Source organism: Alligator mississippiensis, chromosome 1 (genome assembly GCF_030867095.1).
Source record: "Alligator mississippiensis isolate rAllMis1 chromosome 1, rAllMis1, whole genome shotgun sequence".
Lineage (NCBI taxonomy): Eukaryota > Metazoa > Chordata > Crocodylia > Alligatoridae > Alligator > Alligator mississippiensis.
Window position 1 is genome coordinate 37,974,327 of NC_081824.1, and position 19,886 is coordinate 37,994,212.

At 41.6% G+C, this 19,886-nt stretch overlaps 1 long non-coding RNA gene across 5 annotated transcripts in view; it reads left to right on the plus strand.

Annotated features, from left to right (window-relative positions):
• The window catches only part of LOC109284386 (uncharacterized), a 243,873-nt gene that overhangs the window by 89,688 nt on the left and 134,299 nt on the right, over positions 1 to 19,886 (plus strand). The window contains exons 6-8 of one of the 5 annotated variants that reach the window (XR_002091830.2): positions 4,646 to 4,816; positions 9,326 to 9,407; positions 11,432 to 13,013. This is a non-coding gene — a long non-coding RNA (uncharacterized LOC109284386). Of the gene's footprint in view, positions 1 to 4,645; positions 4,817 to 7,333; positions 8,865 to 9,325; positions 9,408 to 11,431; positions 13,014 to 19,886 lie in introns of those variants that run through there. The other 4 variants (XR_009463083.1, XR_009463084.1, XR_009463081.1 and 1 more) reach the window with 4 other exon arrangements.

Here is a 19,886-nt window from a genome sequence, read left to right on the forward strand (position 1 = left end):
CCTTCCTGACTTCATCCCTGCATGCCTAAGCAATACCCTTATACTCCTTCTTAGTTGTTTGCCCAAGTTTCCACTTCTTATAAGCTTTCTTTTTGTTACTTAGTTTACTGAAGAGTTCCCTGCTAAGCCAAGCTGGTCTTCTGCCATACTTGCTAGTCTTCATGCAAATCAGGATGGTTTGTTCCTTAACTCTCAGCAAGGTTTATTTAAAGTACAGGCAGCTTTCCTGGTCTCCTCTCCCCCTGAGACTGACTTTCCAAAGGACCCTGCCCATGAGGTCCCTGAGCAAATCAAAGTCTGCTTTTCTGAAGTCCACTACTCTTTATCTTCCTGAACTCAATCATCTTGTGCTCACTGCTGCCCAAGTTGCTATTCACTAGTACATTCCCCATTCTTATTTCAAGACATTTGTTTTTTAACAGTTCACATATATTTGTTCTGTATTTTAGTATCTACATTTTTCTTTATCTTAAATCACTCTTCTTCTTCCATACTGTTGGTTCCACAATATTTTCATGTACAGCACTCATATCCCTTCCAGCCTTTTATTTGCTAGGTTAAGCAAGGCAAGTTATTTTATTCTTGTTTTGTGAGACAAGTTATGTATTCCCTTGATCATCCTAATAGGTGCACAAAAAGGCTATATTTCAGATTGAATTCACCTTTTATGAACACTAGGCTTGTGTACACATTTATTAACGTGCAGTAGTTACTGTGTCTTTAGTTTAGTACTTAATTATTAATTAAATGTGCAGTGACTACAGTTACTGCACAATAGCACCTGTGCATGTTTTTTTTGTGATGCTTATTGTGCAGTCACTTAATAACACTGTGCAGTAGTGTATTGGCATGGTTTTTTACCAGTACGCTACTGCACAGTGTTATTAGGCTACTGCACAATAAGTGTCTCATGTAGATGCTCCCAAAGATTACTAACATAGTTGATTTAAACTGTGATCTAATTTGTACCTTGGACCTTGGCATTTTCCTACTCCTTCTTATTCTTTCTAATCTCTACAGGAAATACTTTTCCTGATATGCTATATCTAACTTGTCCAAGAATGGATCCTATTTATGGCTAATAGGATCCATGAGATTGACTCAGATAACTTAGTCTTTCTCCTCTTCTGTCATTTCCAGCTGATGAGTTCTTAGCTCATAGCATAAGTTCTTGTTATTCATTGGTAATAGGGCTGTGTGAAATTTTGGCAGTCGTTTCATTTTGGAGGTGTTTTGGCCTGTTTCGGAGCCTGAAACCCTAATCCAAAATGAAATGGAAGGCTCCGAAACATCTCCAAAATCAAACGAAACCACCCAAAACATTTTGGAAATGTTTTGAATGTTTCAGAGGTACCTCCTGGGAATAGTCCAGAACAGCCCTCCTTTTAAAGTGCCGGGAGGTTGGGGCCAGGCAGGGGATGGGGCTGGGCAAGACAGCCATGGGGCCTTCTCCCGCAGCTCCCCCCACCAGGACAGAGGCAGGCACAGCCAGAGGATCCACAGGAGAATCTGAAGTGCGGGGCTGTGCCTGCCTCTCCCAGGCCGATCTGAATCTCTGAATCAGTGCCAAAATAGCATCGAAACTCTGAAATAGATTAGGCCAAATAGAAATGGAACAGTGATCTGAAACACTGAAATGAATCACTGTCTTCCAAAATGGCCAAATCCAAAACTGAAACAAAACACAGCCATTTCACACAGCCCTAATTGCTAAGTTCATGACTTCACACTTTGTATTATTAAGCGTCTTTCCATTTGTTAAATTACACATCTTAAGGTCATCCAGTTCTTCCTGTATGGTATTCAAATCCCTTTCTAGATTGACAGTGTCTCCCAGCTTTGAGTCCTCAATGGATTGAACTAGTGTGCTTCCATTTTTTTCCATACCAAGGTGTTTACAAATTTGACCTTTTTGTCCCTTTAACCTGTGAGCTCCCACAGTTGAATAGCCTCAGGTGCAAATTAAGCTGCCTCAGGGCTGGTCTTTCTTGAGTCCCCTGTCTGTTTCTAAATGAGGACCAGACTGAAAAAAGTTTTGTTTTTCAGTTCATTTGTGGAAATACATGTCAGTCATCTGTCCTTGCGATTCTATTGGCTGTGCCTCGAGGTAGGGTGATGCACAGCCAGGAGAAACAAGGGTTCCAAACAGGGGTGGAGGCAGTGAGGTGGTCTTTTTGTGAACGCCCTGCCCCCCTGCTGGCCAAAGACGCCTGTAGCCCCACTCCTTATTGCTGATTGGCTGAGGAGGTGGCACCCCACCACCACTGATTGGCTAGGGGTCTGACCCTCACCATGGGGATTGCCTGTATTCTGGGAGTGCATCAGTGGCTACCCTATTTGTTATATGTCCTGCAGAACACATCAGTATTACATCTTCAAGGACACTTCTTCCAGCTAGTGCTTCCCATACTTTTGATACCTGGAGCATACCTTTTCTATGGATTAAAATTGGCAGCATACTTCCCTCTCATACCCATAAAGGCAGTAACATAAGTAGGAGTGTCCAAGAGGGGCATTCGTCATGGGCACCAAATTAGAAGGGGAGCCAGGCTCACTCCCCACTTCGATCACGTCTTCACCCTGGCAGCAAGAGCAGCCTGTAGCTTAGCCATGCAGGGAACTCTAAAATAGTCCCTGACTGCTGCTGATGCTGCTTTAAGAGGAATAGCCAGACCAGGCAGCAGTGGCTGCTGCAGCAGCTTGCCTGAGGACTTTTTCAAAGAAAGACTGGGTAAGACTTCAGTGTTCCCCTCCCTGCCCTGCTTGTAACCCATACATGCCCACTCCCTGTGCTCCCACAGGGCATTCCCAGGGCATCAACTCCCCTTGTTATGCTTCTGTGAAAAAGTATATATATATACTGTTATATATATATAACATATTCCATTCCCCTGTCAGAGGAAATCATACTAGTGCTGAGATGTTAAAAAATGACACCAAATACATCTTTCCTTAAAGCAAAGGCTTAGTCTCTATATCAGTGGTTCTCGACATTTTTAGCCTCAAGGCATCCCTTCATATTTTTTTTCTGAATTTCACCCCAGTTGAAAATCACTGAGACAGATCTAGATTCAGAAAAGATACAGAGGAAGAGCTCTTTGAGGTGCAAAAATCTGAGAATCACTGATTTAGTTTGTGTCACTTAAAGGCAGCAGGCCAGGACCTAACCTTGCTGTGCCCTTCTCTTTCCACTGTCTGCCCCCATCCTGATCCCTGGTATATACCTCAGGGGGCTAAAGCAGCCCCCACTGCTGAGGCTGCTTTTGCAGGGTCTAATGCCAGCAAACAACACCACACTCATCCTGACAGCCCTAGGAGCACAAGAGGGGTGGAGGGGATGAGTGATGCTGCAAAATGTGGCTTCATCTATGTATCCACCTACCTGCAGCACAGCATGCTGCTGGGAATCTTGGGGTGGGGAGGAGAAGGGCACAGGGTCCAGGGCAGAGCTGGAGAAGGCAACAGTTGTGGCAGTAGTCCCCAAAGAAGTAGGTACTGCTGAAGTAGCTGGGGCAAAAGTACAGTGCTGGACAGGAAGGAGGACTTTTATCTCGTGACACAGATCATGCAAGTGTACTATTGTACAGTTTCATCACTTCCATAGCTCTTTAGTGTGCTAGGGCACACCCTTTGGGAATCATTGTTTCAGGCCCACTGCTGCATGTTCTATGGTGAGTATAAACTAAATAGCATGTATTCACTAGTAGCTGACTGGTCAGTCCAACTAACAAAGGGGATAAATGCCAGTGTTCCCCTGAAAACATACCTAATATACATGCATTATGGATGTGAAATGAGGGTGACCTACTGTTGTCATCTCAAGAGCCTGGAGAGGTATTACCAATTTACCTCTGGAAAATCCTCTTCATCAAATGGGAAAATCACTGCACAAATGCCAGCATCCTTGCTGAAGCCAATGTTATCAGCAATAAGTCAGTGATTTCCAAGTACCAACTTTGCTGGACCAGGCATTGGGTGCAGATATCCAACTCTTGACTCCCAAAAAAGTGCTCTGTTCTGTGCTTAGCTTTGGCCTGAGATCTTGTGGCAACCAGAGGAAATGCTACAAGGACACAATGAATGGATGCCTCAAGAAAACGGACACTGATATAAAGAACTGGGAGAAGCTGGCTGCTGACTCCACTGGCATCACAACCCCAGCTAAGTGGCAGCCCAGTGTGAGGCAGTGTTTTGCCCTTGAAGCAGAAACAAGAAAGCAGGAAAAGAAAAAGGTGAGAAATCTTGGCGTATGGCCTACTCTCCCCTGAAAGACCTGCAACTTCTATGGACAGATATACAGGTCAAGGATTGGATCCTTAGGTCACCTCAAGACCCATCAATGAGCCGTGGTACAGATCATCCTTGAATTGCTGCCACCGCCACTGACTCCTTGAACCATGCAAGAAAAGTCTAACACATGTACACTCAACTTGGTAGTATTTCTTTCACTTGCATTTTAGGATATGATCATTTTAATATATTTTCTATATTCCTTGACTGTTTTGTAAACTTCCCAGGAAGACATAACCTGACTGACAAGATACTCAATAGGGGGTGAATACATAAAACAGTTTGTAACCGCTTTAGTCTTTTAGGCACCTGTCAGTCTCCCTGAGTTGTTTACTATATTCTTTTTGTATTCCAGGGTGGGTCTGACCCTGAAGCAAGCCTTAGTTTTGGGGACCTTAAGGAAACATCCATTGCTACCATTCTATAGTAGCCTCTGGTTCAACTAACATTATACACAGTACCTCAGATGTTCCTATTCATCATAAACTGGGAATTGTACCTACATCCTTGTTTGCTTCTGGCAGAGGTAAGCTGTTAGGAAAAATCATTTATAAATGTGGCTGCAAAATCTTGTTCATGCTTGTTATTTATTTACTTTAATGTGAACATCTGTTTGCTCTCCATGGAAAGGCTGATTGTAGGATGTAGCAATAAAAAATTAAAGTAGAGCAGAGACACTGAAACAGTAATAACAGTTTTATAGAAAATACATTATATAGAATAAACCTGATTTTTTATAGGATTACAAGTTTGATTTACCAAGGGATCAACATAATATACTTAGATTTCTGAAAGACATATGATTTACTGTCAGACAACATTTCAATATTTTTTTTTATACTGCCATTTTTTTTTAAACTGAGGTATGGGAGTGTTTCAGATCGGGTCCTGAAGAAATATGTTCTTGGTCCAATGCTATTCAATATCTTTATCAATGTTTGGGAACAAAATATAAAACCTAACAATTTTTAGACAAAACAAAAAATTGTGGAGTGAGGATAGTGTTAGGTGAGAGCAGTCTGGATAGCATGACACAATGCAGGTGTCGCAGTGGATATAGTCTTTCTGGACTTCAGGAAGGCCTTCAACATGATCTCTTACCCCATTCTCAGTAAGAAACTAGGAGACAGTGGTGTCGATGCCTACACGGTCAGATGGGTCACTAAATGGCTGGAGGGCCACACCCACAGGGTGGTGATGGACGGGTCTTATTCGACCTGGAGGGATGTGGGCAGTGGGGTTCCCCAGGGCTTGGTCCTTGGGCCTGCACTATTCAACATCTTCATCAGTGACTTGGGTGATGGGGTAGAAAGCACCCTGTTCAAGTTCGCAGATGACACTAAGATGTGGGGGGAAGTGGGTATGCTAGTAGGAAGGAACAGGCTGCAAGCGGATCTAGACAGGTTACAGGGGTGGGCCGAAGAGAACAGGATGGGGTTCAACATTGACAAGTGCAGAGTAATACACCTGGGGAAGAAGAATCAGCGGCACACCTACAGGCTGGGGAACTCCTTTCTTGCCAGTGTTGAGACAGAAAAGGATCTTGGAGTCATCATTGATGCCACAATGAACATGGACCAACAGTGTGGGGACACGGTCAGGAAGGCCAACCCCACCTTGTTGTGCATCCACAGATGCATCTCAAGCAGGTCCAAGGAGGTGATCCTCCCCCTCTATGCAGCACTGGTCAGGCTGCAGCTGGAGTACTGCGTCCAGTTCTGGGCGTCGCACTTCAGGAGGGATGTGGCCAATATGGAGAGGGTCCAAAGGAGGGCCACTCGTATGATCAGGGGTCAGCAGGGGAGGCCCTACGAGGAGAGGCTGAGGGACCTGAACCTGTTCAGCCTCCAAAAAAGAAGGCTGAGAGGGGAACTAGTGGCAGTCTACAAACTAGTCAAGGGGGACCAGCAGGCATTGGGAGAGTCCCTGTTCCCCCAGGCAATTCCAGGAGTTACAAGAAACAACAGACAAAAGCTAGCGGAGGGTAGCTTCAGGCTAGACATTAGGAAGCACTATTTCACAGTCAGGGCAGCTAGGACCTGGAACCAACTTCCAAAAGAAGTGGTGCTGGCTCCTACCCTGGGGGTCTTTAAAAGGAGGCTGGACGAACATCTGGCCGGGGTTGTTTGACCCCAGTACTCTTTCCTGCCACGGCAGGGCGTCAGACTAGATGATCTCCTCAGGTCCCTTCTGACCCTACCAACTATGAAACTATGAAACTATGAAACTATGACTCCCTTGAAAAATGCACGTTGATGCAGCTAAATGTAAGATCATATATCAAGGAACTAGGGAATTGCTCATACTTATAGTTTGGAAGATTGCACTTTGGGGAAAAAAAATGGCCTTAGAGGTCAGGATAGAAAACAGATTCTGGTGGCAGAGCTGTGCCAGGGAAGGTTAACTGTGACATAATCAGAGGTAACTCCAGTGAATAAGAGTCATGGACCAAGCAGTGGCAGCACCACCAGGATGTAGTGGGGACAGCAGATGTCAATGCTTTTCCTCCTGAAAAGCCACATATATCCTATGATGGTGCTGTGACATGGTGAGTACAGGTTGCCACTATAATAAGCCTGTCCAGCCCCCAACCATGGGTCTACAAGTCCTCAACAGTAGAGGTGGTAGAAGAACATGCTAGAATCTCAATGGCTGTGAAGGCAAATGAAGGCTTCAGTCGAACAAGATCTCCAATTATCTTGGCTTCTTTGCTATTGGATCAAGGTCCAGGTCTGTTAAGAACTGTGTGGAAGCTGATGTGCAGAAACTTCTCCATGATAAAAGCAATCATGCATAGGTGTCTTCCATGAAAACAGCTTTTGCACATTATTCAAGTCCTTTGACAACCAGCTAGTGATGATGGGAGCAGGATTGTGAAGCCTAGAAACTTGTAGTTACTAACTAGCATGAAGGCAGCAGTTACAAGAAGGTCATCTAGCATTTGTATGAGGCAGGAGTGTGATTCAGCAGCTGTAACTGTAACTGAGCATCTCTCTTTAGGATCCACTCTGCTCACCCCACTGAAATCTTGTCTCAAACTCAGGTAACACCACTGTCAGTGCATATGCTCTGACTCTTGATGCTGCTAGTGAAACCAAGGAGGAATTCTATGCCAACCCTGACCAAGTCCTTTCTGTCATTCTGGAGGAAGATAGCCTGATTCTGCTCAGTGATTTCAATGAACACCAGAGTTGGAAGGGACTCAAATCTCTGGAATGGAACTATTGACAAACAAGGAGCGGGAAAAGTTAACTCCAGTGGCACCCTACTCTTAACCAAAGGAGTGGGACATGAACACACCATCACTAATTCCCTGTTCTGCCAGAAAAACATCATGGCAATTTGGACATGGGTATGGAAGTTATAGTGGCAAAGTTTGTAGATGACATCAAGTTATGGAGAAATGTGGTCACACTGGAAGACAGGTTGAGGATACAGGCTGACCTGGATAGGCTTGTATAGTGGACAGATCTAATCCTGATGATATTTAACACCAGGACATGTAAAGTGCTGCACCTGTGGAGCAATAACCCACAACATACTTACAGGGTTGGTAGTGTGCTACATTAGCCAGCACCACAACTGAAAGAGACCTGGGGGTGATCAACCTTAAAATGAAGTTGAGCCACCAGTACGATGCTGTAGGTGGCAAAGCAAACAACACTCTGGCATGCATCAACCAATGCATCACAAGCAAGACCTCCTCCTGCTGTACACAGCATTGGTAAGGCCTCAGCTGGAGTACTGCATCCAGTTTTGGACACCTCAGTTCAAGAGGGATGTGGAGAAGCTGGAGAGAATCCAAAGGAGGGCCATACAAATGATTAGAGGTATGGAGAACAGACCATGTGAAGAGAGGCTGAGGGACTTGGGACTGTTTCAGCCTGGAGGAGAGAAGACTCAGAGGGGATTTGGTGGCAGCCTTTAAGTATATAAGGGTCAAACACAAGGGGCTAGGAGAACACCTATTCACCAAGGCACCCAGGGGAAGACTAGGAATAATGGAGATAAACTGATAGAGGATTGCTTCAGATTAGACATTAGGAAAAACTTCTTTATGGTTTGTGTGTCCAGAGTCTGGAATAGGGATCTTCAAAAGATGACTAGATGCACACCTGGCTGGGGTCATCTGGCCTCAGCAATTTTTCCTGCCTTGAGCAGGTGGGCTGGACCTGATGATCTCTGAGGTCCCTTCCAGCCCCAAGGGGTGACAAGGTTGAATGGTCACAAAGTCCTCCATGACCGTTTCAGGCTGGACATAAGGAAGAACTTCTTTACTGTCCGAGCCCCCAAGGTTTGGAATAGACTGCCGCTGGAGGTGGTTCAAGCACCTACTCTGGATGCCTTCAAAAGACATCTGGATGTTTATCTTGCTGGGATCCTATGATCCCTGCTACTTCCTGCCCCCTGGGGCAGGGGGCTGGACTCAATGATCTTCCGAGGTCCCTTCCAGCCCTAATGTCTATGAAATCTATGAAAACTTTTTATGAATCTATGGCAACACCTGTGATCTAAGCATTGCTTTGAAATAATCTCAGTTTTGACATAAATAAAGTATAATAATTGATTTAAAACGTCTTCCGTTGATATCTATTGGGCTTTTTGTGATGAAATGTAATGACTGTAAGGTCATTTATCCAGTCCTTAACATTAAGTAGTTTGTTTAAAGTCCTTTTATTTATGTATCTTGAAATTTTAAAGAATGTACCCCCTCCATTCCAAAAATATTATCATTTTTTCTTAGGCAACGCTACACTAAGAACCCCTCTATATATGCAGGAGAGGCACAATGGGATCTAATGTGCAATCCATACAATCATACTTCCTGCCATGCCCCACATGCATGGCTGGAGATGCAATTGTGGAATCATGAATTAGATCCCATGACACCTTATCACTGATGTGAGGGGAGCCTGGGTTCATAATCTGCTCCACTTTCAGTTACACTTGTTGCTTCTTAGGCCAATCTAATGTATCTATTTTAGGAAAAAGAGTTGTGGTGAGACACCTTAACAATGCACTATATCATCCCCAGGCGATGGTTTATGGGAATTGTCCAACTGCAATCTTATGGTTCAAGTATTCCCTGGAAAAACTGTTAGCGTGTAGCACAAAAGGTATGACTATATAAACACCATTCTTGTTTAAATTCACTGGTTAGCAAATTGTTTTTCCCCATCTCTTTTGGTGTTTCCTCATTCCTCATGTTTTTTCAAATGTCATTTGAGGAACAAATCTCTGATAACTCTGCAGTATCAGGGGGCCTCACTTTCTTCTTAGCTCTAGGGCTTATCTAAATGACTGGCTTTACTTCTCCCCTGTGGGTCACATCACCATTATCCACATCTTGGATTAAATGAATTAATCATGAGACCTCTAAATGTCATGTCCTATGACACTGATACATGAAGCTGGCCCAGGTGCATTTCTGTGCACCGCAGTGGGATGTAATTTAACTTGTCTGAAATTTTTGGGCTGCTCACAACTGTAAGACTGTTTCAGGGGACATGGTACCTGTCAGAGGTGGCAAACTATAAGAAACTGCCAGTATAATTTGAAGGTAGGCTAGATTTGTACCTTATAAATTAACCAGTGTATATATATGATGAAACAAATTAAGCTGATTGCAATTAACAAAATACAGTCCCAATCAAGTAGCGTATTCAAAAAAAATCATGTGGCTTAGTTTTTGGTAAAACCCTGTTGTACTTCTTAAGTTTTCACTACAGATGGTGCTGTGTGATAAAGTATGTGCTATGTCACATCTGGAGATAAAAGAATGAGAGATTAACTTGCAGTTCTTTGTTATAGGTTCCACAAGTCACCTAAAGTCTTTCTGTATTTATATGGAAAGGATATTATTTGATCATTGTTTGATTTTGATGTTATTTGATCATTATTTGATCATTGTTTGATGGATAAATAACAAGCCAATATTGAGTCTATCATAAAAATGATAATAATAAATAATAAATAAAACAACACAAATAAAAATAATAATAAAGAAATAAAAATACAAAGCTTGCTAGGAAGAATTTTTCCAACTATTTAAATGGGTCTAATAAAAGGTACTAGATTTACCCAAAGAACCTTGTCTGTCATAAAAATAAGATACTGAGATATTTTAATATTGAACAAGTTCATATGTTGCTTTAGTGGGGAAAAACAGTGATTTGATTGTTGAGAATAATTAAACTTTTGTCATTTGTTCTCATTTCTGGACCGTAATGATATACTATTTCCCTCTGGTATCCAATATCCTGGATGTCTCCAGTCTCATGTATCTGATGGGGGATCTTTATTTCAACTGGAATCAATAGGAATTAGTTTTCTAAATTCAGGGCAGTGGCATGAGAACTAAAATTTAGTGCAAGTGGCACAAATAATGCCTGTTTAAGAGAAGTATCTGGAAACAGAGAATGGAAATGTTTTTCTGAAAAATGAGAGATAACTTGTGCCTAGAAAAAAAAGAAAAGAAATTAATATATCATTGAGTTTGCTACAAGTTACAAGTCTGACTGACTCCAGATACATGACTGACTCTAGTAGAGTTACTAGAGTAAATAAGGGTAGATTTTTAGTCTACTAGTGCAAACCCTTTGGGCTCCTATATACATGCAGGGAGGCTGCTCCAATGCTCTGTACTTACAGCACATCAGAGCAGACTTGATTAACCAAGTTTGCTGGAACGTGGTAATTACCACGCTCCAGCAGGCTACAGCGTCACTTATATCAGTGTCCCTGTGCTGAAAAATGGTGGCAGGATAGTTTACACTAAACCTTGTTTGACGAGCTTTAGTTCAAAGCACCCTGCTTCCATTTTTCAGTATGGGGACTTGGATACATGTGATGCTCCAGGCATTTTTAATTAGCATGGCTCTCAGAGCCGTGCTAATTAAAGTGCTAAAATGCCCCTTCTCCCACCTCCCAGAGTACTTCTGTAAACACCCTTTATGCCCTTAAAGGGACACAGGATACTTGTTCAATCTCTGCATTTTGGGTTTCTTATTCTATATTATTTGTAATCCTTATTGTAAAGTTAAAAACAAACAAACAAAAAACCCACCACCACTACCACCAACTAAAACAAAACCCAAAGCTAGCCTATTTTTTTAAGTCTGTTAATTTGCTCACTTTTCAGATGGAAAATACTGATTCTGATGGAGTTCAATACACCATGGTACCTGCACTCCATTTGCTTCCTGCTTATGTACCTGTGTTAAGATGGCACAAAAGGAACGCACTAGGAAGGTTGTTTTCTAGTTAACTTGTGCTCAATCCTCCAACTGCAGCAGTAGCAAAGAAAAGCTGAGCATGGTTGCCTGATTCTGCTTCTCCTTTTGTCCGTGTGAAAACCTCTATCAACTACATACAAGCAGGATCAGTCCACTTTTATAAATATAGGGCCAGGTATTAATTTAGTGCTGAACAGTCTAGTTTCACTATGAAATATGCTTCACTTGGAAGTGTTCAGAGGGAAGGCATAATAGGGGCACTTGCAGAACATACTTCCTCATACAGTTGCACCAATCTAGGTTTTGTAGAATGAGATTTCTATGCCTTTTCACTCTGGGCTCTTTGCTGAATGTACTGAGAAATCCTACAGTCTTTGTTTTTTTTTTTTTAAGAAGCCCTCTGCCACATAACTTGTTTCTGTACTTATAGACATGGGTGGATCTAAAATTTTGAAAAAGGGGGTGCAGATGGTATGGTGCAACATCACATATAACACGACACACTTTTCTCCAGGTAAAAATAAATTAGAAGCTTCACTAGTATGCCAGGGGCCATATTCAGTTTAAGATGAAAGCAAAAATGAATATAACTTTACTGGAATATACACTAGTTTGCTAGATTATATGTTAAATCAAAAGATTATTAGTCCTGTAGTCATTGTATTTAAATGTACATCTCTTATTCAGATTTGTAATATCAAAACTAGCTTCCTTGAGCATCTTGATGGTGTATCCCATGCTTCACTATCAATCATTTTCACACTTGAGTTGATGTTCACCTGCATTAATATTACCACACCTAAGTATCACAACCCAAAGTTGTGATTTTTTGTTTGTGTGTGCTTCGACACTGCTAAATTATTTTTCCCGCTAAATTGCAGCTTCTTTGCACGGTGGAGTTTGCTGCTGCAGAAGAGAACCCTGGTGCAACGGAGAATTTCCCGCCAATTTGAAGCTTTCTTCGCATGGTGCATTTCTTTTACATCTAAGAAAATGCTCGGTGCAAGGAGTTCCAGCCATTTGTATGAGAATTCGTGCCACATTATTGGCCGATTCTAATACATGCACACGTGGCGGCTAGCGATTGGCTTGTTAGCCGTATAAAGGGCTTGGGTGGTTTCCGCCCAAGTTGGAGAGAGAGCAATTGGAGTTCGAGAGGGAGAGCGTGAAGATCTCTGAGCGCTGCAGATTCTTACGGACCCAACGCTTTTCTTAAAAGGCAACAGAGGCCTGATAACCGAACCCGCGGAGCTTCAACAACTCCAGGGAAAAGAACGAACAGCCTCTAGCCTCTCCCCATTGCCGATAAATTCCTAGATGTATCCCTTCCTGTACGAGAAACTACCGAACCCGCGGAGCTTCAATAACTCCGGGGCAAAGAACGAATTGTCGTAGTCCTCTAATGAGGATTTAAGCGGAGCTGAACCTGGAAACTGTCCAGCCTACACCACAACCATCTTTGGTGTAAGTAAACAATCTTTAAATCAACCACTACGCGTCCGTGACTAATTCTAGCTCGCCCCCGGTCTTCTCCGGCCCCGCGTGCCCGGGCTGCTGGCCACAGCCTGCGTGCGCAAAGACGGGCCCGGCTCGCCCCCGGCCCGCACACTGAGTTAGGGTTTTCAGCTAGAATTAAAGATAGGAATATGAAACGGAAGAGAGATATTACCAGAAATGTCTAATAAACACACAAACCACAGAAGAAAAGCTAACTTGATTAATGCAACAAGACCATTACAATGGAAAGTGGGTCATTAGCACCTGAGATTAACAGGAATCAGTTACATTATAATGAGCCATGAAATCAATTGATTCCATCAGCACTGCCTGAAAAGAAATGCTGCTGCCTCCCCCCGGCTATTGGCTTCAAAGTTTAGGTGCAGCAGGAATCACAGGTGGTATAACTGCATCACTGCATCCTCCTGAATCCAGCCCTGCCCATATACCAGCTGAAGAACTGATCCACTGTCTATTAAAATGATTTTGACAAAGGGAGTGATTAAAAATTGTAAATCACAACAGCATGGCATTGTTGAAAATATCAATGGTGATATCAAGGAATGAATGGATATGCAATGGTCTGGTTACTCCATAGAAGTCCCTCCAGGTCAGTGGTATATGTAGAATAAAAAGACCAACAATAAAATAATATTTCAAATCTAGAAGACATTCTCTGCTGCTACTTATTTATGTTAATCACATTTCCAGGTCAAGCTGATTGGTTTAAGACTCCATCTTGCCCTAATCTTTTGGCTCCCTGGCTTTTACTGTTATGTTGTCTTTCTCTTTCTAAATATTGTCCTATACTTTATACCCTAGTGAACTGGCATATCAAGCTGGGTTTGCATTTGGGGCAAAACTTGTTGGGAGAGAAGGGGGAGAGAGACAGTTTTGAGACTGGCAGAGGTGGGGGCGGGGAGAGGGGCCCAGGGCATACAGTTTCTGAGAGAGCGGGAGGAGGTGCAGGGCATAGGTTTTGGCAGCAGGCATGGGAGTAGTAGTATGGGGGGAAGGGCATCACCATATCCATCTGGGAGCTTTTAAATAGTCCCAGCTGAGCTGCTACCATTTGTGCTCTGCCTGCCCTAGTTCTGCTGCTCTTAAAGCAACAGCAGCTGGGAACTGTTTGTTTCTGGCATGGCAATGCTTCCAGGACTCCACAGGGATTGCAGGCAATTCTGGCACCATCCTACTGCTTGGGGTGGATGCTGCTCTCACCCACCCTTAGTTACACTACTGTGCTAGTGCATGTGTTTCCCAATATCTGCAATTTGAAGAGTATTCCTGCTGTAAATAAAATCTATGCCATTAAAAAGCTATAGTTGAAGTAATCGCCTGATCAGAGGAAAGTTCATTAGGGATGTATATGACGTAGTGAAACTTGACGGTCATGATACTTCCTTGACGTTATTTGGCAATGCTATTTGTCATTGGTAAAGCACTTGTACCAATAGAAAACTGTTGTGGTAACAAATTAATTTGTCATAAACTATTTGCAATGAATAATTGATTTGCCCTTTTTCTATTCATGAATTTGCAATCAGATGCATTTTTATTAATTAATTCTTATTTGAGGAATTCACCTATAGCTATATTCCAGGGCCTAACATATTCCTTGACTTAACATGGAGCACTATTACAAAATATAATTTTTAAATTCCAAAAAGTTTAAAGTATTACTTTAGGTTAAAATAGGTGGCTTATGGTTTCTCCCTCATGTAGAAAAACTGGCATATCCACTCCACTACACCTAGCATAGGTTCATTGCTTTAATATAAAGTGGTAATTGCACAATTTACTTCAAAAGTGCCCATCTTCTCTTTTTAAGTGCTTTTGAAAATCCCTTTAGGAGCCTATTTGCACCTTTAGGAGTCTAAATACCTATACAAATAAATTTAAAAATTGTGTCTCCTAAATCACTTTGTAGCATTTCAAATATTTACGTAAACCCTCAACTTCCAAGTCCTTTTCCCTCAATCATTTTAATGGTTCTTTTTTGTTGTTCCTCTCTGATATGACAAGCTACCTCCTTCTACTCATCCATCTTTACACTTCTAAAAGATTGTATTTGAAAATGCTTGTGCAAATTGACTTTGATTTAACAGTGATAATATTACAGAAACCCAAACTTCCAGATTATTCTCTTTTCATTTCTGGGCTAGACTAGGTTTGATGTAAATCCACAAAGCTAAAAACTGCATTGACTTGAATGAAGCTCTGCCAAGGTTACCACAGCTAAAGATCTGTCTAGACTATAAGTTGTTTGAGGCAACTAATACATTGAGAATAATGTATGATATGCTAGACATAATGTATGATATACTATAATATACTAGGATTTTACTAATTTCCAGTCTCAAATTTTCTTAATTTGAGTAACACAGATACGTAATGTCACCCATGTGAAGAGATAGAGCATTCCTTTGTGTGCTTTTCCTATACCTGCAGCAAGAAAGGAATGAATGTCTTGCTTTATAGAAAGACACTTGAATACAGATTAACATCATTACCATAAAGGGTCTATGTAGTATTTTTAGCAGATCATTAATTAAGACAAGAATTAATGGTAGAGATAAAGGCTAGTTGATTTAAATAGTTTCTAACTCTGATAAGATACCTTATCTCCTTAATAATATAACATTGATCTGTGCCCTATATTTTTAGAAATGACAAAAAAGGATGGGGTGTATAGTTATACTGAAAGAATCAAAATTACATTGAGTATGGTCCTTCCAGAATGTAGCTATATAACACTTTCATTACAAGACTGATTTTTATTTTAGAATAGGCCTTATTTAGGTTTTAATTGAAGACCCCAAACTCTGGGTTTTAATTGGAACCCAGTGTTGTCAAACCTTCACCCAAGATTTATAAATGTTTTGAATTAACCAAAGCCTAGCTTTGAAATAATCTTACATTATCTCTTTATCCATTGAATAATACTCAAAGAATGGCAGGTGCTCTATAGGTTGCACAAAAAGAGCTGCTAGTCAAAGGTTCTGTTCTATGGCCATTGGAGTCAACTGATGCCCTTCTGTTGGCTTCAGTGGCCTTTGGGTTTGTTTTTTCTTAGCACATGAAAAGAAACAATGTGGAGGTGGGGAATGATTACTAATAATAATACCTAGGATTTTTTAAAGAAATTTTCTTAGTGATAATTCTGCCTTTGGAACTCCTAGTTTAGTGGCTGTTATTGAGTAATAATAGCTGTTGTTTATGTTAGGCCAAGTAGGCTTTTGAAAAGAAAAAGAGGCGGTAACAATAAAAACAGTTCTATAACCCTTCTGTCCCCCATAGCATTAACAAACAAGTCTTACAGTGTTTTCACAGTGTTTAAGTAAACTGGTGCAGTCCAATTTCAAGTTGCAATTTGCCCCCAACTCTATTTTTGGAATGTTTAATGATAGGATTTTATTCTAAAATATATTATAAAATATTAATTGGACAGAAGCATTGCCAGCAGCACAGTTTACACTATAAAGCAAAATATAAACATATCCAGAAATCTACCTGCTGGGGTCTGACTCTAGAGTAAGGCATCATAATCTTCCCTTTTCAAATAGTCACACAAATTCCCTGGCTCACCTTTCATTTTTATTTGTTACCAGTTTATAAAGAGAGAGGTCAATATAAGTTCTTGGTGATAATTTCTGCATACATGAATCTTTGTACAGCTGGGGAATTGTACAAGTGGTAAAAGTACCCGCTCTAAAAGTAAGATTAATCGGGCAGCATTATGTAGGGGTATTAAATTAAGAGCAAATATTGTACTGTGTTATTTCCCTGGGATAAGAATGATTTGTAAGAGAAAATAGTCATGCTACTTACTACACTAATGCAGTTTAAGGTTTGATTTATACGGACAAACATTTTTCACAGCCCAACTCAATAGTTCTATGCAAAATTATGTTACAGTCTCCCTTCAGCCACTGTACCTTTAGGGAGAAATAAGAAATAAAAAAAATTTTCCAACAAAACCCATGGCCAGATATCTTCTTTCATGTTACAGCCCTTAGGATACAGCCATATAGCAAGCATTTCTCTGACAGCAATATATGTACAATTTGTATAAAGTAGGTATCTGTGACCTAGTAATTCTTCATCCATAAAAATAACCAAGTAATTTAAGCCCAAGGGGCCTTGATAAAACCATAGGATACAGCGCACATTTCCTGAAATATTCCAGGCCCTCAAACTCTAGGAAGTGTCCACATTGGCTATACCAGGTTTTTTCAGGCAAGATGGCCCTATCTGTAGGAAAAAAGGAAAAAAAAACCCAGCCCTCACTCTGAAGAATATTTTCCACTATCACGTGAAACACATTGAACTACATCAGGGATGTCAAAGATCAGGGCAGCCCTTGGAGTCCCATCATCTGGCCCTAAATGCTGCCCCTGGGTCTCAGAGTTGACCCACATGCTGGGCATGAAATATGCCAGACCAGCCCCATGAACAAGGTGCAAGGCTTGTGCTATACATAGCACAAGCTATGTCAGTTCTTGTTCTTCAGTCAGTCCAGGGCCAGTGCTAGACAGGGCACCTCCCCCTGCTAGTCTGCGATGTTTGCTGCATTTAGGGCATAGAAAGAAATGCAACAACCTTGGTGCAGGGCCTGTCCTCCAGACTGGATCATGCTGATGGACCCCTCCTGCTTTCTGGCTCAATCATACACAGCACAATCTGGCCAGTTCAGGACATATGTGGACTGGAGGACTGTATGTACTGGGCCTGCACCATTCACCCAGCCTGTGGGGTCAGATAGTTTGACACCCCTACAATACATCAATATTTTTCTTCTTATACAAAAAAGAAGTGCATCACAAATAACATGTATCAAGATCAAAATACCTGTACACTCAGTTTAATAAGTCTTAAACATTATATGAGCACAATCTAGTGATTCGTAAATTATTACATATTAATCCAGAGGGGTTTTTTTGTTTTTGTTTTTGTTTTTTGCTTTATCTCTATTAAGATTCTTCAGAATAAATCTTAGCCCACTTTTATGTGCTTAAGTGGCACTTACATATCTGCATAACTGCAATTTTTGGCTCTTACACACAGTGTGGATTCTATTTGCATGTGTGGAGCTATGCTCACCCTGTGTGTCTCTCTGGGAATGCTTTTATGGCACCGTTGACACTGGATTTTAGAAACCCAGCCCCTATACCTTTGCTTTGTGTGAGCACAGCTGTCAGACCAACCACACCACCTGCCAGTTGATAATTGGTGAATTTATTGATACAGAGTGATAACAAAAAGCAACAATACAAACAATCAAGCGGTTCTATATCAACCAATCCTAGGGCTGTCATCAGAGTCAAACTACATCTGGTCAGGAAGCAGGTTCCACTCTGAGGCTCTTTCTTCTAGGTGTCTGGAGTCTGGAGGTGGGATGCCAAAGCCCACAGCCCCCCTCCAGTGGGGTGCATGGGATGGGCTGCTGGTGTGTGTCCTCTGTCCATAGTGGCCTCGGAGACCCTTCCTGGATGACAGGGATGGGGATGGGGACCCCTCTCAAGGAAGAGAAGGAGGGACAGGGAGGGACAGGAGGGACCCTTTGTTAATCTCAAGTCTCTGCTTTTGTATTCTCCTTCCCCCTTGATGAATCCTGATGAGTCTTCATCCATGGCTATCTCTGGTTGGCTGTCTCATGTGGTCACATGTCTATGTAGCCTTCTGGGCCTTCTCCTGATTTGGTTTGTTCCCCTAAAGCCGGGACATAGGCTCCCCTGCTCTCTGAGGCCTTGCTGTTGGTGTCACTTATCTTGTGTTATGGAAAGTATGGTACATACTTTGGTTCCCAGGATGTGTTAGACAATCTGTCTGCCTTGAAGGCTGTGATCTTGTGTTAGGGCATGCCTCCCTCAATTCTCAGGCTGTGTCCATCCATTGGCCTTGTTGTGCTAGACAGCCCATCCGCTCCCAGAGCCATGAGAAGCTGTGTGTGTGTCTCCCAAGCTCTTTAGAAACCCATTTAACCCCTGCTGCCCATCTTGATCCCTTATAATGCATATATCTATACCTATAAGCCAATTCCCAAAAAACAGGGAAGAAATTGAAAGAAACTGTCAAAGATAGTGAAGTGGTGGCACATATATGAAAATATACTTTAAAATAGTAAAAGAACAAGATATGTGTAAACTTTGTCAAAAGCTGTGTGTACAAATTAATGCTTCTTCATCACAATAGCTTGATGGCCTGGTTAGGCATAGGTAGATCTTTGACATTTAAATACAGCATAGGATTTGATTTGGAATATTTTATCCTATTTCTCACATCTGCTGAAATCAAATGTAAAATAGAGTTATGTGATATCTGTATCAGGATCATTCTACTTTTGCCCCTTCAGCATGGAGGAAACTATTGAAATTTATAATTTAAATTCTAAAACTGTAATAGGAAGGAGAAGGGGGAAAATGTTTGAGATCTTTTCAGGTGTTATCTTCAGCTTCTTGCTCATCTCATGCAGACTTGCTTGTGATTAATTAATGTTGACATGGAAGATACCATAACTGACTAAACACGCTAATGTACAGAAAGCAAACAGCCTCTGCCATTTACTACTTTAAAAACTCCATACTTCATTGAAGGAATAAAGGAACTGCCAATATTTTTCAATGAGTGAAATTTTAATGTTTATTGTAAAAAGCTGAAATGAGAAATGCCAGCATTTTGATCTACAATATGATCTTGCTTCTTTTGAATGGACTTAAGATGAGACCTAAGTATCTCTATTGGGCAGTAATACACATACGTTTTCATTTTGCAATTAATCGAGTCTGCTACACATGCGAGCTGGTGCGCACTGCACTGCAGTGTGTGCAGTTGTATGAGTGGTGAAATGCACATCAGTGTGCA